The sequence below is a fragment of the Cebus imitator genome, unplaced genomic scaffold (assembly GCF_001604975.1).
Source record: "Cebus imitator isolate Cc_AM_T3 unplaced genomic scaffold, Cebus_imitator-1.0 Scaffold390, whole genome shotgun sequence".
Classification (NCBI taxonomy): Eukaryota; Metazoa; Chordata; class Mammalia; order Primates; family Cebidae; genus Cebus; species Cebus imitator.
This window is the reverse complement of record NW_016107705.1, coordinates 1,052,385-1,076,383: the sequence shown is the minus strand read 5'-3', so window position 1 is coordinate 1,076,383 and position 23,999 is coordinate 1,052,385. Positions and strand designations below refer to the sequence as shown.

The window sequence follows — 23,999 nt, the reverse complement described above, 5'->3', positions numbered from 1 at the left end:
TAAAAATAAATGACTTGATGGAGCCAAAAAACACAGCACGAGAACTTTGTGAAGCATACACAAGTTTCAATAGCTGAATCGATAAAGCAGAACAAAGGATATTAGAGATTGAAGATCAACTCAATGAAATAAAATGAGAAGGCAAGATTAGAGAAAAAAGAGTGAAAAGAGATGAACAAAGCCCCCAAGAAATATGGGATTATTTGAAAAGACCTAATTTACACTTGATCGGCATATCTGAATGTGATGGGGACAATGAATCCATGCTGGAAAACACTCTTCACGATATTATCCAGGAGAACTTCTCAAACCTAGTAAGGCAGGCCAGCATTCAAATACAGGAAATACTGAGAACACCACAAAGATACTCCTCAAGAAGAACAATCCCAAAGCGCATAATCATCAGATTCACCAGGGTTGAAATGAAGGAAAAAAATGCTGAGATCAGCCAGAGAGAAAGATCAGGTCACCCACAAAGGGAAGCTCATCAGACTCACTGCAGACCTCTCAGCAGAAACCCTACAAGCCAGAAGAGAGTGGGGGCCGATATTCAACATTCTTAAAGCAAAGAACTTCCAACCCAGAATTTCATATCCAGCCAAACTAAGCTTCATAAGTGAAGGAGAAATAAAATCCTTTATGGACAAGCAAATGCTGACAGATTTTGTCACCACCAGACCTGCCTTACAAGAGTTCCTGAGGGAAGCACTAAACATGGAAAGGAGCAACCAGTACCAGCCACTGCAAAAACATACCAAAAGGTAGAAACCAACGATGCAATGAAAAAACTGTATTAACTAACAGCCAGTAACAAAATGGCAGGATCAAATTCACACATAACAATATTAGCATTAAATGTAAATGGACTAACTGCCCCAATCACAGGACACAGACTGGCAAGGTGGATAAAAAGTCAAGACCCATTGGTGTGCTGTATTCAAGAGACCCATCTCATGTGCAGAGACACACAAAGGCTCAAAATAAAGGGATGGAAGAAGATTTACCAAGCAAATGGAGAGCCAAAAAAAGCAGGGGTTGCAATCCTAGTCTCTGATAAAATGGAGTTTAAACCAACAAAGATCAAAAGAGACAAAGAAGGGCATTACATAATTGAAAAAGGATCAATGCAACAAGAGGAGCGAACTATCCCAAATATATGGAGCAGGAGCATCCAGATATGTAAAGCAAGTTCTTAATGACCTGCAAAGTGACTTAGACTCCTGCACAATAATAGTGGGGGACTTTAACACTCCACTGTCAATATTAGACAGATCAATGAGACAGAAAATCAATAAGTATATCCAGGACTTGAACATAGATATGGACCAAGTGGACCTAATAGACATCTACAGAACTCTCCACCCCAAAGTCATAGAATACATATTTTTCTCAGCACCACATCTCACTTACTCTAAAATTGGCCACATAATTGGAAGTAAATCACTCCTCAGCAAATGCAAAACAATGGAAATCATAACAACCAGTCTCTCAGACCACAATCAATCAAATTGGAACTCAGGATTAAGAAACTCACTCAGAACCACACAACTATGTGGAAACTGAACAACTTGCTCCTGAATGATGGCTGGATAAACAATGAAATGAAGGCAGAAACAAAGATGTTCTTTGAAACCAATGAGAATAAAGAAACAATGTACCAGAATCTCTGGGACACATTTAAAGCATGTCTAGAGGGAAATTTAAAGTAAGAAAGTTTCATTTGTTATATTGGGTTCATGATCTCATTTCTTGGGTGGTAAAACTTTAAATTATATATATTCACAATACCACCACTCATGGAAGACTGCTTTGACCGTTTCAAAGTCCACATGTTAATTTAGGCTGTGTTAGACAGATGGACATCCCTAGCACTGTATGGATTAGAGTAGATTCAAATATGGCAACCTAAACTAAATACATTCTTGTTATACTTTAACTAATGTGTTTTATTATGTCCCAGCCATGAATGCATTTTACTCTTCAGTAGATTTGTGTACCTAAGTGAGTCATTGGCTTTAATTACCCCATAATGTAAGGCAAAAATGTCTGTAATAAAATGTGGTTTTTACTTATATAGTTCAATATCTCTTTATTACCTATGCAAAACCTTGAAATTAGCCCTCACCCTCTTCATTGTTTTGCTAGCAGAGTGCATTATTCCTTTGGCCTTGGAGTCTTTACAATTTAACTTAATGCTTAACATGGTAGAACATGCTTCTGCCAATTCTGTCCTTAGTATCAGTGTAGATTACTGTGTAGATGAAGGAAGAAACTGTGTTATACATTCAAATTGTGTTTCCAATTATTCATCCTATCCCAGGAGTCAGCATTTGTTAATGTTGCCAAAGCACAATTAAGGTCCACTAAATGAAGTCAGGAGTTTTCAAGGGAGTGATTGTTCTTGACTTCATTCTCTTCCTCCATCCCATTTTCAATATTGGGAATGAATAAACAGTTTTAGGCACAGCAATTAACCAACAAAATTAGCACTCTTTTGTTGTAAACCTAGCTAAAGTTAAGTCAAAAATAAAGTATTTCCTCACAAGGGGTGTGTCCTATGTGAATGTGTCTGAATGCAGGTAGGTGTAGTGAAAATGGAGCTTCTGTTCTGGGAGGACCATTTGCTCTGAGGATCTCATCCACCTCTGCACAGTTTTGTGCATATCTTGGAAGGTCTCAGCTGTCAGGACCACTTTTCCATCATGAGATCACCAAAGACAACTGAACACTGCAGAAGGAAATTTCAGTATGAATCCAACCTAGAGAAAGGCTAAGCTGTTTGTCATTAATTTGGATTGATTCAGATACAGCTGAAAGGTCTCTTGACTAACTATACTCCTTTATGCCTTCTTTTGTTAAAGATAGGAACAGAGAAAGCCTGTCTGGAAAGTGTTGGCATATTTTTTTACTACCTGATTTTGGTGGTAATCTTGGCAATATTAATAATTTAAAGAGATAAATTTTACTATAATATTTTCTTTTTCTTTTAAGACATGTGAACTCTGTTAGTAATGATTTTACCTGGCAGAGAGGAGCACACAAAGATAGTATCAAGAGGAATAGGCTCAAATTTCAGATTTTCAATTTTTTTAAACATGTCAATTACTGTTACTCATTCTAATCTTCTATTTCCTTGGCTGTGAATTGAAAGGCTGAATTAGAAATCTCTAAGTCATTTACATATATAAAATTGGTAATTCTTTCATTTTAATATTCCCATGTAAAATATTCCTCATTTTAAATTATGTAATTTATGATGTAATTAATATAGCAACCAAATTAAATATTATAAATGAACTCTGCCATATTAGTTTTCAGACGGCCCAACATCCAAAACTATTTTGCCAGCTCTCAAAACTTTTATCTGCTTTCTTCGCATTTATCAATGTTATAACAGTGAAACACAACTTGGCAAGAACATTGGTAGCCTGAAGAAGTATGAAAGGGAGATGGGTTGCATTTTCAATTTTATTAAAATTCTTATTTTCCACTAGCTGTATGCTTTTTATTCTTGGCCTAATTTCCTTTTGGCTGTGGGCAACTTTTCATGGGTTTTACAGTCTCTTCATAAAACACAACCTATTCCATTATCACCTTACATACCTCTACAGGCATGTAATATTTTCCTCAATTTAGAGGTGGAGAAATAAAGGCAAGAACAGTTTTCAAGGTTTGAACTTTTCATTAAACTGCAATTTATTGGTTTTTGCCCCTAGTCACATGTTAATCAATATGCATGATAAAATATTTGAAACATTTTTATTTACTGATTTATAAATCACTTGGTAAGAATATTTTTTACATAAGCACCAATCAGTAAATTATAACATAATTTTAATTTTGTTTTAATTTTTATAAATTATATATATATATATAAATTGATATTTACCACGCTAACATATCAAGGTAAAAAAAAAAAATCACTCTTTGTTCTCAGCTGTGCTGAACAAAGTTTAGATTTTATAATCTCCAATCATTGAAACTCCTCTCCACTGGATGAAAAGAAAACTTATACTTGATGAAGTTCTCCGTTTCCTGAGTTAATGAGTTTCTTTTTAGGCTAAATAGTCTACTGAAAGCTTAACTCTTTATCAGAGTTGGCTTTATGCAGTTACTTTTTAGTTTTCTGTTTGTTTATTTTATTTTTTATTATCATTTTTTTGAGTTGGAGTTTCATTCTGTTGCCCAGGCTGGAGTGCAGTGGCACTATCTCAGCTCACTACAACCTCCTCCTCCCAGGTTCAAGCGATTATCCCACCTCAGCCTCTCAAGTAGCTGAGATTACAGGCACCCACCACCAAGCCCAGCTAACTTTTGTATTTTCTTGTAGAGGTGCGGTTTCGTCATTTTGGCCAGTCTGGTCTTGAACTCCTGATCTAAAGTGATCCATATCCCTTGGCCTCCCAAAGTGCTGGGATTACAGGTGTGAGCCACCATGTCTTGCCTATGCAGTTACCTTTGTGTTCAACATTCTGCTTAGGTTATGAGTATTTGGAGTTTCACCCTTTCACTGCTGCCTTGAGGATCATGTCTAGGTGAGTGAGTGAAACACTGCTTAAAGGTCCTTTGTGGATGGGCAAGGGGTCTGGGCTTTGCATATTGCTCTTGGGATTTTGGTTGCTGGCAGAATTTATTTAGTTCCTTGCAAGAGGAGACTGAGGTTCCCATTCCTTACCGTCTGTTGACCAAAGATCTCTCTCTCAGCTTCTAAAGGCTGCTTAAGTTCTTTCTCATGTGCTCCTTTCATCTTCAAACCAGCACCAGTGTGCCAAGTTCTTCCCACAATTCAAATCTTTGATGGCTTCTGCCTCCTTCCAAGGTGCAAGCTATTGGCTTTTAAGGGCTTTAATCCGACTGGATCAGGCCCACCTGAAAGTTTCCATTTCAAGTCAACTGATTTGGGACTACACATCAGCAAAATCCCTTTAAAGCAGTACCCAAATTAATGTTTGGAAAGCTAGAATCATGGAAGTGCCACCTTCAGAATTTTAGTTGTCACAATGTGCCTTCTCATCCCCAAAGAATCATGTCCCTCATGAAACCAAAATATATTTACCCCTTCTCTAGTTTCCCAAACTTCTTATTTTACGACAGTATTATTTCAGAGTTCCAAATCTCATCTGTACCTTATCAGCTCAAAATTCTAATGTCTCATCATCTACATCATCAGAATCAGATATGGACGAGAGGCTAGCTACCTCCCTTTCTGGCTTGGAGAGAGAATTTGTTTCCAAGTTCATTCAGATTGTTGGTGGAATTTAGTTATTTGTGGTTGTAGGAGTAAGTCCTGCCTCCTTGCTGGCTCTCCACCAGGGCCTGCACTCTGCACCTAGAGGCCAATGTCATGGCATCTGCATAATCCCTAGTCCTGTATAACCTACCATATCCATGTGTGTGGAGAGTTTTGCAATACCAACAACCAATTATCTTATTTCCCAGACACTGGGTGTCCAATAATTCAGTTTGATGCTAACACTAACTACCTGGAGTTATCACAGGTGCTATAGCTTAAGGACTCAGTCCTACAAAACTGCTGGCAACTTCAGACACCAGTCAGAAGTCCTGAGCCTTCCAAACTTCTGACTGACCAGCTGTAAATTGGGGGTTTCCATGACCTCTTCCTAAGATTGAATAATTTGCTAAAATGTCTCACAGGAGGCAGGAAATCAGTTTATGGGTTTATCATAAAAGATACAGGAACAGTCAAATGGAAGCCATGTATAGGGTGAGGTACAGTGGAAAGCACTCTACACAGAGCTTTCATGCCCTCTTTGGACACGCTGCTCTCCCAGCACCAAGGTGTATTCGCCAACTGGAGAGCTTTTCGAACCTCGTTGTTCAAGAGTTTCATGGGCTTAATCTGCAGCACTGGATCCCTTTCCCAAAAGTCAGTAGGTGGGGCCGAAAATGTTAATACTTAGTTATTTGGTCTTTCTGGTGATGAGTCCCACCTGCAGCTATCTAGGGACTCCCACCCTAAGTCCATGCATGAGCATAAACACATGTGTGATCAAGTGAGGCTCATGAAAAATAATAAAAGACAGTCATAACACTCTGGAAATTTCAAGGGTTTTAGGTCTGTGCCAAGAGCTGGGGACAGAGATCAAACACATTTCTTATTGCAGTTGGCCCTTCAGATTCATGATTCCACATTTTATAATTCAACTAACTTTGGATCCCCCATTTTTCCATCTAATTGTTTTCATCCACAGTTGAGAGACTTGAGCATTTGTGGATTTCAGTATCGGCAGGGGGTCCTGGAACCAATCCTCTACAGATGCGAAGGGCTGACCGATGACAGCATAAGATCACATTCAGTTTCTGGGGGTTGGGGAAGGACAACTTTAGCAGTCATTTTGGAGTTCTGCCTCCTGCGGGTGGGACGCTCCTCAAGGATTTCTGGAGCTCTTTCTGCTCTCTCCCCACCCTCGCTACTCCTAATCAGGCCTCAATTCTGAATATTTGTGGAGTTTCCCATACATATCTACTAGTTCTAAAAGCAAGAACTCCATTCAGATTTATTTATTCCACCTTATTGTTCTTCTTCTCATAATACACTTAAGTCTGACAGTACAGACTTTTCATTTGCTTTCTGTATTTTGTTGTGATTTTTCTTAAAGTGAAACTCTTATCTTTGCCAAGTTTGGTTCTTATTATGGTTGCCATGGGACAATTTGGTTCTTGGGAGTAGGATGTTCAAATATGAATGTACACTCACTTTGCTCTGATATGAGTGAGGGAATCTAATCTCTTTATCCAAAATATACAGAACATATACAGGAGACAAATGGAGATTCATATAATTGAAAAAATACTGCTATGAGTGAGCAGGAGAAATGATATATAATACACCAAGGAATGAAATGGCTACCATTGTTCATCTAGTACAATATGTGAGAAGGCAGAGGATATGAACACTGATACTACCATTTGGCAGTTTGATGTGTAGCTTCAACTTTCACAGTGAAGTAGGAAGCAAACTCATGCACTGAGAATGAAGATGATGGAAGAAGCGAAAAAAATGTGTTTGGATTAAATCAGAGAGAAATTAGATGAATATATGCAGGACTTTTATTGCTGTTGCATATTATATGAATTATCATGTAATGCTTGTACATCTGATTTTGTTTAGCTTATTTTTGACATCTTGTGGTAGAACTTTGAGCCAATATATTGTTTTCTAAGAATTTTTTCCAAGTGCTTTTGGTATGTTGAGATAGTATTCTATCAATTCCAGAAATCAGAATATTCTCTGTGTTAGGTATTTGCTTTTATGCCACAACATACATGATTTATTTTTTGTTAATGACTTTTAGTCACTTGCATAACGTTTTGTTTCTAACATAGCTTTTCCTTAGAATGTCAGTGTTCTTTGTGACTAAGCTTTTAAACATTGTACATAAAGAGGAACCAAATATATCAAAGACAAATTAATCAGCATATTTATTCCAACCACAGATTAATACTGTGATGATAAAGAATCTTGTATTATAAAATAATGCTGTATAAAAATTAGTCCAATCATGGAATTCAACTCATGTATATAAAGTAAAAATCAAGGCATTCAAATAAATGCTGAATGAAAAGATTATGTTGTTCAAAACATGTTAAATTCCTAAAAACAGACTTTGGGGAAATAAGTGGTTAGGCATTTACACACTGTACAGAAATGTTTATCTAGTCTTATTAAGAGAAAGACATTTATAAAAAAAATGTTGCAGGTACCTTCATGTTTTGTTATTCTCACAATGTAGACATTAAATCTAAATACTTCTTATAATTTTACCGGTAAACTCAAAAGCTGTTGTTAAAACACCATAGATAATAGTTCAAGCTTAGCAGCACCATTTGAGTGGGAGAGTAAATGTCTATATATATTTGAAGTTATGTGTTAAGGAAGCGACATACTATATAAAAGCTCATTAAACAAATAACGTTAAATGAAGTAAACAGTTCTTTCCTTAGATATAACAATGTATTTTGTTATTATAAATAAATAGCAAATTTCTAGGCTATATGCACTTCTTTTAATTTTCCTATGAATTCCAAACTTACCAATGAACAAATATTATCAGCTCCAATACCCTGTCCATAATTTATTTGCAGCTGCATATTTTTTCCTTCCCCACACCCCTCCCTCTTTCTCTCTGTTTAGAAAATTATTCTTGGTTTTAGGGGCACAGTATAGGTTAGTACTGAAGGAGCCAGAGATAATTAAGGCACAAATACAGATCCAGTGTGATTATAGACTCAAAGGACTTAGACATTTACAAGTAAAGAAAATGCAAAGAATTTCTAGAAAATGGTCTAAATATAAGTACATGAAAAATATTATGCATATAATAACAAAATAATTCATGTCACTCCAAATAATATGTACTCTTCTAGGCAATATTTTGCTAGTGGTGATTCATAGCCCAGAGGCAAGGTGTGTAGGCTACATAATGCAATATCAAATGTTTGAATAATTTTTGATTTTCCTAAAAATATTTTTAATAAATATTGTTCACCTGGTGATCAAATTGCTATTAGAAATAGTTCCATGTGCATGCATTTGATTTTCTCTATCATGTTTGTCAGCCAAAGTATAGGATAATTAACTTGTAATGAGCCAAGTCAAAAGTTTATAAATTATTTATTGCATGCAGGTTAAATAAAAATATGAGAAACCAATTCTTCAGAAGGAAGTATATAATTTAAATATAAACTAGAAAGATTACAACTATATATAAAGAAAATCAATTTTACTGATGACATATGGATTTAATCTTTTCATTGCTTTGTTTGCCATATGACTTTGTACATGTTCATAATTATACTTTCATTGTTTGCATGCCTGTCTTGTAACAAAGCTAAGGTATTCTTGCCGGTAAACCCCGTGTTTATTGCTCTTCATATTTTGATATGGTACACTTATGGTTTTTAGCATGTAATACAGGAACTATAAGACCTATGGCACATACTGATCAATGAATGACAAACATTTGGGATAGATACAAAGAGAACTAAACATACTTTGAAAAACAAATTTACATTGGCATCACAGCCTGTAGAAGGTAGGTTGAAACTTAAGGAATGAACTTAAGCTAGTAGATTGCCAAGACAAAATTGTCACCATTCTCTATAGAATTTAAATAGACACAGGGTCTTGATGTAATATCTAAAATGCCCAGACTAAAATAAAAATTGCTTAGTCTACAACAAAACCATAGAAATAGTAACTGATATAGGAAGAACAATCAACACATGCAAACACTAAGATGATGCAGATGCTGAAAATTGTCTGATAAAGACATTAAGACAGCTTTTCCCAAACTGCTTGAATAACAATCATGAAAGCTTTCAAAACACATGCTAGAATAGAAAGTCTCATTAAAGAAGTAGTAGATATAAAAATAAACCAAATGGACAAAAAATACAATAATTGGGGAAAAAAAAACCTCACTAAGAACTAAATGGGAGAATTAAGATGACAGAAAAAAGAGTGAGTGAATTTGAAGACAGATCAATAAAAGTTATCAAATATGAGTAGAGATTTTTTAAAAGGCTAGAAAAAATAAACCAACTAACCAATAAATGCACAAACAAAGCTAGAAGAACCTCTGGGTCAATAACACAGTGTCCAACATCCATGTTATTGAAGTGCCAGAAACAGTGTAGTATTCAAAAATGTTTGATAAAAATTAAGAATGAAAACTTTTCAAATTTGGCAAAGACATAAAACTATAATCAAATAAGCTGAGTAAATGCAACCGGATAAATTCAAAATGATCTACACCCAGACTCATAATAACCACTCAAAACAAAGAAAAAAACTTGGAAGCAGCCAATGGAAAATGACATGTTACCTATAAGGTAACACAGATTCTAATGAGTAAAACTCACATTAAAAACCATCGGCTGGGCGCGGTGGCTCATTCCTGTAATCCCAGCACATTGGAAGGCTGAGGCAGGCAGATCACAAGGTCAGGAGATCAAGACTATGCTGGCCAACATGGTGAAACCCCATCTCTACTAAAAATACAAAAATTAGCTGGGTGTGATGGCATGTGCCTGTAATCCCAACTACTTGGGAGGCTGAGGCATGAGAATCACTCAAGCCCAGGAGGTGGAGGTTGAAGTAAGCTGAGATCGCGCCACTCCACTCCAGCCTGGTGACAGAGAGAGAGTATGTCTCAAAAAATAATAAAATAAAATAATATAAAATAAAATAGAAAATAAAACCCACCATGGACACCAGAACAAAGTGGCACTACATTTTTAAAGAGCTAGCAAAACTGTTAACCTGGAATGCCATAGCCAATGTAAATCAGCAATATGGATGAAATAAATATTCTCAGATAAAGGAAACTTAAGAGAATTTGTAGCCAACAGAAGTGGTCTACAGTAATACTAAAGAGAACTTGCCAGACAAAAAAGAAATGATTTTGGAAGGAAACTTGGAACATCATTAAGGAAGGACACACAACAGAAATGGCAAATGTTGCATGCATAATAGACTATTCTTTTTTTTGCTTTTTCTTTTTTTTTGAGACAGAGTCTGGCTCTGTTGCCAGGCACCAGGCTGGAGTGCAGTGGCACGATCTCAGCTCACTGCAACCTCCCCCTCCCAGGTTCAAGCAATTCTCCTGCCTCAGCCTCCCGAGTAGCTGGGACTACAGGCATGTGCCATCACACCCGTCTAATTTTTGTATTTTAGTAGAGACAGGGTTTCACCATGTTGCCAAGATAGTCTCGATCTCTTGACCTTGTGATCCACTCACCTCGGCTTCCCAAAGTGCTGGGATTACAGGCATGAGCCACCACACCCAGATTAGACTATTCTTATACTGAGTTCTTTAAAATGCATGTAATTGTTTCCATGTATGCAAAGGTAATTTACATAACAATTATAGCATATGGGAGGATAGTAAATATACCTATATAATGGCAATGTTTACATATTAAAATTAAAATTAAAGTGGTAAAATGTTAATTATAAATAGGCTATCAGTATGTACTTTTTTTTTTATCACTAAAGACACCATTACACTTATAAAACATAGTGAAACTCACAGTATATAAACTAAAAATGGAATACCAAAAAATGTTTAAATAACTTCTTGAATGAATGAAAAAAAAGAAAAAAAGCAGAGGAACAAAAATACTACAGAGAGAATAAAAAAGAATTAATTAAATGTTAGACGTAAATTAAAACAGATTAACAACCTTAAAAGTAAATGGACTTAAATGTGTCACAAATGCAGAGCTTTTATTTTATTAATTTTATTAAATATTCTTCATCAAAACTGAGAAGTTTTCTACCATTAGTTTTCAAGATTTTTTGACCATTCTCTTTGTTCTCCTCTTCTGGGATTCCTATTTCATATATCATGGTATACTTTTTTTTCTCCCACAGGTATCCGAGAGTCTATGTATTTTTTCAACCCTTTTTTCCATTTTTTATATTGTATAATTCCTATTGATCTATATTCAAGGTCACTGATTATTTCTTATGCCATTTTAAATCTGCTATTAAGCCCATTTAGTAAATTCTTTATTTTAGTTTTTATACTTTTCAACTCTAGAATTTCCATTTGCTTCTTTGTAATAGTTTCTAGTGCTTTATTTATTATTAGTGATATCATTGTCACTATATATTTCCTCTTTTAAGCTTGGCTTTTTAAATTCTTTAAAATAATTGTTGTAGCTCTTTCTTAACTTTTCTTTATTCACATAACAACATGCATTAGAGATTGCTCAAAGTAGATTTTTCTCTCTTTTTCTTTGATTTATGTATAATTCACATGACAAAATTAACAATTTTGAAGTGTATAATTCAGTGGCATTTAGGACATTCGCAATGTAGTACAACCAAGACCTCTATCTAGTTTCAGAACAATTTTATTGCTCCAAAAGGAAACTCCATACCCATTAACAGTCCCTCCATGTATGATTCTGTTTTGCATTGATATAAAGTAATACCTGAGGCTGAGTAATTTATAAAGAAAAGAGGTTTATTTGGCTCATGGTTCTGCAGGATTTATGGGAAGTATGGCACCGGCATCTGCTTCTGGTGAGGGCCTCAAGAAGCTTCCAGTGATGGCAGAAGGTGAAGGGGAAACAGATATGTCATATGGCAAAAGAAGGAGAAAAGGAGAGAGGAGAAGAGAGGTTATGTTCTTTTCACCAACCATCTCTTGCATGAATGGAGTGAGAACTCACTCATTACCATGAGGGAGAGCACCAAGCTATTTATGAAGGATCCACCTCCATAACTCAAATGCTTCCCATCAGGTCTCACCTCCAACATTGGGGATTAAATTTCAACATGAGATCTGGAGGTGACAAATATCCAAACTATATCAGTCCCAATTTTCATCCTCCAGCTTCTAGCAAGAAGAGATTTGCTATGTCTATAGATTTGCCAGTTCTCTACATTTCGCCTAAGTGTTTGGCTTCTTTCACTTAACACAATTTTTAAAAGTTCATTTGTGTTGTAACCTGTAGCATCTCTTAATTTTTTTTTATGGTGTTATAGGCCTTTTACAGTCTTGACTGCTAATCTAACATCTCAGCCCACTCAGTGGCAGTTTCTGCAGATTTATCTTTTTTTCTGGGGCAGGGGTCACATTTTGCTCTTTCTTTGGATAGCTCATAAAATGTTGTTGAAAATGTGCATTTTAGAAAATATAACAACTTTGGATTCTCATTTTTTTTCCTTGAGTGTTACTATTTTTGCTATTTTGTTTTTGTACTTACTAACTTTAAAAGTAATTTCCCTAGATTGATCCATGGACTTTCTCCTCTGTGTTGTGCAGTCACTGTATTATTATTATTTCTAAAAAAATATATTATTCTAGTTATCATTTTACTTGGTTTTCTAGAGGTTTTCACTTCTTTGTGTTCAGCCACCGATGCATTATAATTTGTAACATGCTGAAATACCTTAAGAAATAAGGTTTCATCCTCTGCTGATGTATCAACATGTGGATGTGAAAGTGTTTTTGCATTTCAGATAATTTCGAAGCTCACCTCAGTAGTTTTGTTTGGTTCTCTCAAATCTTTACTATGTGTGTACCTACCTGCACAGAGAGCCCAGGACTTGTGAAAGATCCTAAGGACCCTCAAAAGTTCCAACAGTGTTAAGATCTTGTTAAATTTCTGCCCACTCCTCTGTTCTACTGTATGATACTATGAGGAATGCAATCAGGTTAAGGGAGGTGTTGGTCTTCCCCAGTCATTATCTAATGAATTTGCCACTTGTACTGACAGTGCCCCTGAGTGTCAGGGCTCCACCTGCCACTCCAAATTATGTCAGCCCCCTCTGGCCACTTTGCCTCTGTTGTTCATAACCAGGCTTGGCCCTACAGAGTCACCATGCTGTCCAGGCTGCTGTGGTGATAGTGGAAGCCTCAGACATAAATGTTCTAGATACCCACAGGTCTTACCTGAAGTTCAGCAGTGTTTTGGTTTATTTTCTTTTAGGAAATAAATGCTTCCCGCTGTGTTTCTTGCCATAAGTACATTCCCATGTACTTGATACAATTATGTTGAATAAATTTGTCCAGTTTGATAAGTGTTTTGAGAGGAGAAAATTTGCCAAACATTTTACTTTTTTCAGAGATGAAAGTCATATCCTGTTCAATGTTATTTTTGTCTAGTATTGAGTTCATTCTCATTAGTTACCCCTTCCAATGGTTATTACTTTTTTTTTTTTTTGGAGACAGAGTCTTGCTCTGTCACCCAGGCTGGAGTGCAGTGGCACAATCTTGGCTCCCTGCAACATCCACCTTCAAGGTTCAAGCCTGGATAATTTTGTATTTTTAGTAGAGACAGGGTTTTGCCATGTTGGTCAGGCTGGTCTTGAACTTCTGACTTCAGGTGATTCACCTGCCTTGGCCTCCCAAACTGCTGGGATTACAGGTGTGAGCCACCATGCCCGACCTATTATTGTTTTTCTTAATGCTGTGAATACAGCCAATGTTAATTTAGGGTTATCTTTATGACTGCTAATTATTTTCACCTTTGCTTATTTTCTGAATTAATTTTTTTTCTTTTTCAAGTACAGCCTTTAAAAGTTTCCTCAGGGAGGTTTTCAGTCAACTATCCACAATCCTGAGATGTTTACTTATGGACTTTAAAATTTTTATTCAATTATAAATACCTCCACTGAAGGTATCTGCCACCTGTTTACAAAGCCCTGTCACAGAATCATCTTCCCATTCAAGCACCAATCCCATTATCTTACCCTCTCAGAGAATCCAGAAAGAATGAGTCAACCGATCTCGATTAGGATTCATTCATTACCTGGCAAGCTACAGTTAGAATACACCAGGTAGTGAATGTGTTTTGTGTGGGAGGCAATCTGTTAGTATTTTAAAAATTTTATCTTTTATTGCTACGTAATAGTTGTACATATTTGTGGGGTACATGTGATATTTTGTTACATCACTAGAATGTGTAATAATTAAGTCAGGCTATTTAGGACATATATTACCAGGAGCATTTATCATTTCTATGTGCTGAGAACATTTCAAGTCCTCATTTCCAGCTATTTTGAAATGTACTGTATATTGTTGACTATAGTCATCCTAATCTACTATCAAACATTAGAATTATTTTTATTTTGAGGTATATTCCTTCTATGCTTTGTTTAGCATTTTTGCCGGGAAAGAATGTTTTTATCCAATGCCTTTTCGATTGAAATGATCATATGGCTTTTTTCTTTACTCTGTTGGTGTTATATGTATCATGTTTATAGATTTCTGTATGTTGAACCATACTTGCATTCCTGCAATATATCTTACTTGATAGGTGTATTATATTTTTGATGTGCTGTTGGATACAGTTTGTTAGTGTTTAGATCCATTGAGACTAATGTGCAGTTTGAAACCAATGTTTGCTGATGTTTCGTCTAGTTAATCAATCTATTTTGAGGAATGGAGTTTTGGAGTTCCCAACTATTATCTTTTGGAGTCTATCTTTCCTTTTATATCTAAGAATATTTGCTTTATATATCTGAGTGATCCAGTGTTAGGTACATTTTTGCAACTGCATCTGTGTTCACCAGGGATATTGGCCTGTAGTTTTTTTCTTGTGACCTACTTTGATTTTGGTATCAGGGTATGCGAGATTCATATACTAAGTTAGAAATAATTTCCTCCTCTCCAATTTTCTGGAATAGTTTAAGGTAATTTGTATTAGTTCTTTACATGTTTGGTAGAATTTGGCATTGAAGTGATCTAGTCCTTGGCTTTTCTTTGTTGAGAGACTTTTTATTACTGATTGTATCATGTTACTCATCATTGGTCTATTCATGTTTTTTAATTTCTCTGATTCAATCTAGTAGGTTGTATGTGTCTAAAAATTTATCCATTTCTTCTAGGTTTTCTAGTTTGTTAGTGTTTAGTTGTCCGTAGTAGTCTCAATGATATTTTGTATTTTTGTGGTATCAGTAGTAATGTCTTCTTTTTAATTTCTAATTTTGTGTATTTGGGTCTTCTCTGTTTTCTTGGTTAGTATACTTAGATATTTTCTAATTTTATATATCTTTTTGATAAATTAAGCTTTAATTTTGTTGATTATTTTTATTGTTTCTTTTAGTCTCTGTTTAGTACTGCTCTGATATTTTCATTCCTTCTACTAATTTGGGGTTTGGTTCTTTTCTTGCTTTTCTAGTCTCTTGAGGTACATTGTTAGGTTGTTTATTTGAAATATTTCTACCTTTTGATGTATGTTGAGAAACATTAAGTTTACTCTGCCCCCATGGCTCCTTTGTGGAGGATACCTTGTAATTTGTAATTAGTGGTAGGAGAGTAACAGCTGCCTACCTACTTGGTATATTCTTGAGTTATGTATATATGTAGAACACCTGTGTATTAATAAGAATCACCTGTCAAAGAGTAAATAAATACATGGATGAATCTCTGCTCAAGGCCTTCAGTCCTGGAGACCTTCAAACCCTGCAGACTCTCAGGCTATTGGTCCCCAGGATAGATCTACTCTGTTGGCTACCTGGGTGTCTGCCTCTCTCAATACCTTTAGCCAGCCTGGGTGGGAGTCTCCCGGCCGAGCTGGTTCTCGGTAAATGTAAGCGTTTATTGCTATAAATTTCCCTAGCAGCACTACTTTTTTTTTTTTCTATATCTTGTAGGTGTTCATATATTGTTTCCATTTTTATTCATTTCAAAAAAAGTTTTGATCTCTGTTTTAATTTCTTCACTGACCCAATGATTGTTCAGGAGCATGTGGCTTAATTTCCATGTATTTGTGCAGTTTTCAAAGTATCTCACGTTACTGATTTCTTATAGTATGCTATTGTGGTCTTAGAAGATATATGACAAGATTTCAATTTTTAAAAAAATTGTTGAGACTTGTTTTGTAGTCTAACATATGGTATATCCTGGAGGATGTATCATATGCCAATGAGAAGAATGTGCATCTGTTGTATGAAATGTTCTTTAAATGTCTGTTTAGATCCATTGAGGCTAATGTGCAGTTTGAATCCATTGTTTGCTGATTTTCTGTCAAGTTAATCATTCTATTCCAAGGAGTGGAGTATTGGAGTCCTAAACTATTATCTTGTTGGAGTCTGTCTGTTCTTTTATATCTAAGAATATTTGCTTTATATATTTCAGTGCTCCAGTATTAGGTGCATTATGTAGTTTGGTTGTGTTCACACCAAAATCTCACCTTGAATTCCCAGATGTTGTCAGAGGGACCCTGTGGAGGTAACTGAATCATGAGGGCAGATCTTTCTGTACTGTTCTCATGACAGTGAATAAGTCTCATGAGATCTGATAGTTTAAAAAGAGGTGTTCCTCTGCACAAGCTGTCTCTCTCTTTGCCTGCTGCCATCCATAACTTGCTCCTTCTTGCTTTCCACCATGATTGTGAAGCCTCCCCAGCCATGTGGAACTGTAAGTCCATTGAACCTCTTCATTTTGTAAATTGCCGTGTCTCAAGCATGTCTTTATCAGTAGCATGAAAACAGACTAATACAGTGCATATATATATTGGAATTGTTCAATCTTCTTGATGAGTTGATTCCTTTATTATATAAATACTTTCTTGATCTCTTTAATATTTTTAACTTAAAGTCTGTTTTATCTAAGTATATCTATTTTTGCTTGCTTTTTCTTTCCAATTGAATAGATTTTTTTTCCATTCCTATATTTTCCATCCATATGTGTCTTTAGATGTGAGGTGAGTTTGTTGGACACAGCATATAGTTAGGTCATGTGGTATATAAATTTTAAGTGGAAAGTTTAACTCATTTACTTTCAAGGTAATTTTGATATGTGAGAATGTATTACTGTCATTTTGTTAATTGTTTTTGGTTGCTTTGTATATTCCTTGTTCCTTTCTTTCTCTCTTATTGTTTATGGTTATGATTTGGAAGTAATAACATTTAAGTTCTTCCTTTTCCATATTTGTATGTTTGCTGTATGTACCAGTTAGTTTACACTTTCATATGTTTTCATGACTGTAGGTATCTCTCTTTAGCTTTCAAGTACAGGATTTCCTTGAGCATTTTCTGTAAGGCCATTCTAGTGGTAAAATATTCTCTCAGTTTTTGCTTAACAGGGAATCTTTATTTCATCTTCTCTTGTGAATGATAACTTTGCTGGATATGGTATTCTTCTCTGGATATGGTTACCAGTTGTTTTCTTTCAGCACTTTGAATATATCATCCCATTCTCTCCTGACCTGCCAAGTTTTTTGCTGAGAAATCTGCTGTTAGTCTAATAGGGGTTCCTTTATATGTGATTAGATACTTTTCTCTTGTTGTTTTTACAACTCTCCTTGTCTTTGGTCTTTGACAATTAGACAACAATGTGCCAGAGACAAGTTCCTTTGGGGTTGTATCTATTTGGGGATCCCTGAGTGTCCTGTGTCTGAATGTGTAAGTCTCTTGCTAGTCTCGAAAAATTTTCAAGTGTTATTTTGTTTATAGGTTTTTTAATGCCATTAAACTTCTTTTCCTTTTATGGGAGATCCCAAATTTAGATATTGTGTTGCTTTATCATGTCCCATATATCATGTAGGCTTTCTTTCTTTTTTTATTCATCTTTAAAAAATCTGAGTAGCTTATTTCAAAGTAACTGTCTTCTCGTTCTGAAATGATTTATTCTGCTTAATCTAGTCTGTTATGGAAGTGTGCAATTGTACTTTACATTTTATTTATGAAATTCTTTAGTTCAAGGATTGTGTTTTCTTTTCAATGATATCTATCTTTTCTTGAATTTCTCATTCAGATTCTAAATTGTTTCTGATTCTTTGTATTATTTATTTTCTCCTGTACTTCACTGAAATTCTTTAATATTATTATTTTGAATTCTGTCTCAGGTATTTGGTACATTTCTTTTTGTCGGAATCTGTTGCTGGAGAATTATTGTGTTCCTTTGGAGGTGTCAATTTCTTGCCGTTGCTCTTTTATGTTTCAGTGGCCCTTCAGTGATACCTGTGCCTGAGGTGTAACAGTTACTTCTTCTAATTTTTTGAATTGGCTTTCACTGGAGAAGACTTTTTCCTACAGCTTTATCTGTGGTTTCATGCATGTAGGGCACTTTAGCTTTGATTTTGGATTCTTGCAGTAGTATGGTTTTTATATAATTGCTTTGGCTGTAAACAGTATTAGTGGTGTCTGACTTTTTCAGTGACTTAGGGTGCAGATGTTAGCAAAGGCTGAAGGAAACTTTTGCTGGGAATGGGATACCATGTGGACCACTTTTCAGGACCCCATGGTGGCAGCAATAGGCCAAGTATGCCTATCCTTGAGGCCCCTCTGTGTACATATGCACTGGCACTAGCAGGTCCAGGCAGGACTATCCTTGGGCCTCCACATGCTTGCTTGAGTGCCAGAAGTGGAAGCAGGTGGTCAGGTAGGTTGACGAGTCCTTGGACCCCGAGCAGAGTGTGTGATATAAGCAGTGATAGTAGTAGTAGTGGGACAAATGCTTGAGCTTTCAGGTGGCACTTGCTGATATTAGTGGTGGCTGTGACAAGCTGAGCAGGCCCCCAGGATAAATTTCCAGATGCCAGCAGTGTTGGATAGGATGGGGCAATCTCCAGGCCTCCCAACAAGTACGCTTGGGTATCAGTAGCAGTTATTTCTGGACTTGTTCTTTGGCTCCCTGGTGGTCTGCAAGTGTACCTGGTGACCAGTTGGGTGGATTGATCACTGGACCCTCAGGTAGCAGGCTTTGTCACTGTCCTCAGGCTCTCCAGTGGGAAACACAGGTGCAGGCTGTGGCAATCAGGGCAGGATGATCCCTAGATCACCGGTGGTATGCTTGTGTAGTGGTGGCAACAAAGGCAGTGAGTGTTGAAATGTTGTCTTTAGGGCACATGCACATATGTGGCAGCTCTGCTGTTGAGGGGGCAGCATTACTGTTAGTGACAATGGCCCCACAAAGAGAAGTTTTAGACTCTGGGATTATGTATTTAATTTTCCAGTGGTGACAGTGGCTGCAGCAGATGGTGAACAGAGTCTGTTTCCAGAGTACTTGGATATGGGTGGCATCCCATTGCTGAGGTGAGGCAGGGTTACTGGCCCAAGACGTGGGTTTCAGACTCTGGGGAGCATGCTCTTTGGTTCCTTTCATCCTGGAGACAGCCTCTCTGTTGTTCTGCACTGCCCTTCTCCCGGCATGCAGGGAACTATGGGCTAGAGTGCTAGGGCCCTTACTGCTCTACTGGGTCTAACCAGCTTCTCACCACTACAGCCCTCCAGGTGAAAGTTGGAGGATGTTAGTGGGGCTTCAGGGATGTGGAGATAAACAGGCTCTCATGCCTCATGTCAGGATGCAGTTGACTTGGGTTTGGACTCTCAAAATGACCCTTTACTGCAGTTGCATGGGACTCTAGGATGGCGTGGGACCCAGTGTGAGCTCCCTTTCTGGAGCAATACCATTGTGCAGACACTACAAGGAAATCCTTACGCTGGCCTCAGAGATTACAGGGGTTGAGGGACTCTCTTGTAGCTAGGATTACAGAAATCTGCAATGAGAATGTGAACCAATCTCTTACTTGACCTCTATCTGCACTGGGGAGCCTCTGTGGGGTTCCAGCCTGTCACTGCTGGGCTGTCCACATCACCTCCCTCTTCTCAGGTGTCTCGTGTTTCCTGTCTCTTCTCTGCTGAATTCCAGTACTCTCTTTTAGATGTTCTATTCAAAGTGTGATTATCTACTCAGTAAAAGGAAGCCATTCTTTGTGGAAAAGCTGAGTGTCCTGTGCCCCTAGTCAGTCATGTGGGAAGACCTCCATCATTATTTACAAATACATTTAAGTACTCTTAACACACTGAAATTTAAACACCCTACTGACCTCGTGTTTTTTTTTTTTTTTTTTNCGGTATTTTACAAATAGTTTGGATTTTAATTATTGTTATTGCAATGAAAATGAATCAATTATTACTTAATATGTTAGTATATGCAAATTATAGCAAATACAAATAATATATATTATTTTTTTTTAAATCTGGCTTTACAAAAAGAGTGAAAAACCTCAATTGAACTTCTCTAAAACCATCCTATTTTGGATATTTTAGCATTGTCATCTTGTTTATGATAAAATAATATTAGCCCACATCTTTTTTTTTGAGATGAAGTCTCACTCTGTTGCCCAAGCTGGAGTGCAATGGCATGATCTTGGCTCACTGCAACCTCTGCCTCCAGGATTCCGGCAGTTTTCCTGCCTCAGCCTCCCTGATAGCTGGGATTACAGGCATGTGCCACCATGCCCAGCTAATTTTTGTATTTTTAGTAGAGACAGGGTTTCACCATGTTGGCCAGGCTGGTCTCGAACTCCTGACTTCAGGTGATCCGCCCCTGCCTCCCCCACCCTGGCCTCCAAAATGCTAGGATTACAGGCATGAGCCACTGCACCCAGCCTAGCCCACGTCTTAATGACTATAGTGATAATTTCTTTCAACATTAAGTAAACTGGCCAAATACAGTGGCTCATACCTGTAATCCCAGCACTTTGGGAGGCCAAGGCAGGAGAACTGCTTAAGGCCAGGAGTTTCAGACCTGCCTGGGCAGCATAGCAAGATCCTGTCTCTACCAAAAAAAAAAAAATAATTAAATTTTAAAAATTTAAAAAATAAAAAAATAAGGAAGCTAACATGTTAAGATACATTGAAAACATAGTGTGTTATTAAAAGGATGACAATTATGTCACATCATCATTAATTGGGCCTAGGACAAATTTTATAGCAACCTTCTTACCTTTGTACAAAGCTGCAATGCAATTCTACTTTTGAGCCCTCCTAAATATGAAACAGAGGAGTGTCAAAGGAAGGACTATCATAGATGAAAAGATGGCATAAAAGATGACTATGCTATTGTTACATAAGGATGCTAATGAGAAAAAAATTCAGTGATATTCTTCAACTGAGACAGGCAACCTGAAAGAAACCTGAGAAGAACACATTTGTTAGAGTCAGGCAGGGCTTTGGACATTACTTGGTTCAAGCCTATGTTTTACATTTAAGGGCACAGGGACTTAGAAAGTTGAATCATGGCAGCGTGGTGCCTGTAGTTTAGGTCTTATGATCTGGATCCCAGGCTTCTTTCCATTCTACCTTTCACAAATAAGAAAGCTAAAGCAGCTGAGAAGATATTTTCACAATAATTCAAGCCAGAATACAAAACCATGGATGGTCTGAGTCAGATTTGCCCCGTCCACCCAAACTAGCCTATACCTATACCTTTTGGGTACAGCAAAGATGGGGTTTTCATCATCTATCAATTACTTATAACTTTTTCTCAACCTCTGAAGCTGTAACAAGCAGAAAATCTGCCCAAACTCTCAGGGGTCATAAAGCAGGAGTCAGGAAGTACCATCACCTACGCACCACCTTAGTCTTTTATGACACCTAAACGCAACACGCTGGAACTCTCCTGGGATTCCATGTTTTGAAACTTTTCCAGTGCTGAGGAGTTTGAGAAGAAGATACTCAGAGAAGTGCCAAGTTTATTAGAGTGAGAGAGTATTACCCTCACATTGCCACCAACAGAGACACACTGACCTCTCACCAATAATTACAGAGAGTTTCCAGGGTTGGAAGATACCTTAGAGGTCACCGGGCTGACCCTCTCATCTGATGTGTTAACCCCTCTTAATCTCCCTCCAGGAGACTGAGGTCAGATTCTGTTTGAGAAATGGCCATCACTGAAACTCTGGCCAGCTCTGCCTCTGCACCCGAGAGGAGGAGAATGTTGAAGCACTGTAAGGCAGTCTCAGGGAAGTTCCTTGGCTCAGGCCCCGGTGGTCCCTTTTCCTAAAATGAAAGGTTCCCAGAGTCCAGTGCAAAGTCCCTCGAAATCCCCTCACCAAGCACAAAGCACAAAAGGAGGCCTGGGCCGAGGGTCTGGGTTAGCTGGATTTTGTCCTTGGGCTTTGAGAAGGCCTGGTTCTCTGTCCACAGAAGGCCTCTCTTGCAGGGTTCTGGGGCCAGCCCTTGCCACGAGCAGCTTGTTCTTCAGCTCAGGAAACTCCAATCAGGGAACATTAGGCTTGCTGTTCCACCAGCTGTAGCTTGGCAGTCTTGACTCGATGAGCTTCCTTCAGGTTCCGTGCACAGACCTCGGGGTTGGAAATGAACGCCACCTGCTGCACGGGAAGCCAGCCTCGCTCCCCATCCGAGAGCCTCTCGCCCTCCAGCCAGCCGTCACTGCTCTGCCGGGTCACCATCACCACGTCGGCTTTCTCCAGGGCCAACTCGTCATTCTCTCGGGGCTTGTAGGCTCGAAGGCGCTGCACTTGGGGCAGTCGTAACACTCCAGAAGGTCCAGCTCCTCTCTCGGCATGGCCAAGGCTGAGATCCGCCGAAGCTTTCACTTGGCGTCTCCGTGCGGAAGAGGAACTCGGCCCGGGCGCCCCCAGTGTTTTGCCGCAGAAAGAGAACAGGTTTTTGCGAGGTCCGTGTAGCCTCATTTCGCACTTCTCCCCCCAGGGGAGGAGAGGGGAGCACGCTCAAATACCAGGAATCGGCTACCCTCTGGGCCCGAGGCAGCAGCCGTCACTGAAGAGGTGCAGGTGGACTGGACGCGCGCTCAGCTCCCTTCGCAGCCCTGGGGACACCCTGAACTCCAAGGCGGTCAGCTCCCAGCTCTTTACCAGCCAGTGTGACTGAGAAATGAGTGGGAATATTGTGCACTCAGACTCCATCTTCTGGCTCAGGTAGATTAGCCCCTGGGTCCGTTGCATTCTCTGGGCGTGGTCATCGCAGTCCCGGATCAGCTGCTGCAGGGCGTGGTGCGCCTTCGCGGCCTCTGCTTCCTCCCAGGAGCCAGGTGTGTTCTCTTCAGAATGTTCTGGAGCAGAAGGTTGAGGCGGGTGATGCGTCGGAAGGGCAGAATCAGAAAGGACTTGAGGGAAAGGCGCTGGCAGACGGGGTCTCTCTCCAGCTTCTCCAAGACCTCTCGGAAATCGCTGTTGCTATTCATCAGGCTCTGGAAGGTGAGTTCCTGATAGGTCTGGTTGGTGACATAAGGCAGGTAGACCCGGCGGAAGTCTGGGGCATGGTTCAGGACCACGTCACGTACTTGGAAGGAGAAGTTATTATTCTCAAAGTTCCCTTCCAGGTCTGAAAGGAACGTGGCACTGACACCTCGTACATCCTGTAAACCAGGCAGATTCATACATTTACATAGTTTGCTTAGTGTCTGCAGTAGTCACATTTTGTGCAGTTAGATTAGGGTGGGGTTTCTTGGTAGTGAGTCAGCTCCCACATTTAGGGGGCATTTAGAAAGCATGTGAGAAGGTTTGGTGTTTATAATAGCTGAAGGCTGGGGATGTTAGATATTCTGGAATGTAGGCAGCACTTCTGATTAGCAAATTCTTGCTTCTTTAAACTGTAGAGATAACTTCACAACAGTTATCTCTACAAAGGTGAGAAATGTATGTTTGTTTGACGTGAAAATTTAGCTCCACGGGTAAAAATCAACTTAAGAAATAGTTTTTGTATTGTTTTTATATACATTATCAGGAATGCTAATGATGTGTAA

The 23,999-nt window shown here is 38.2% G+C and overlaps 1 pseudogene; it reads right to left on the bottom strand.

The window, feature by feature from the left end:
• Positions 1-666: 666 nt before the first annotated feature.
• On the bottom strand, positions 667-23,633 carry LOC108289061 (annotated as a pseudogene).
• Between the last annotated feature and the right edge of the window lie 366 nt (positions 23,634-23,999).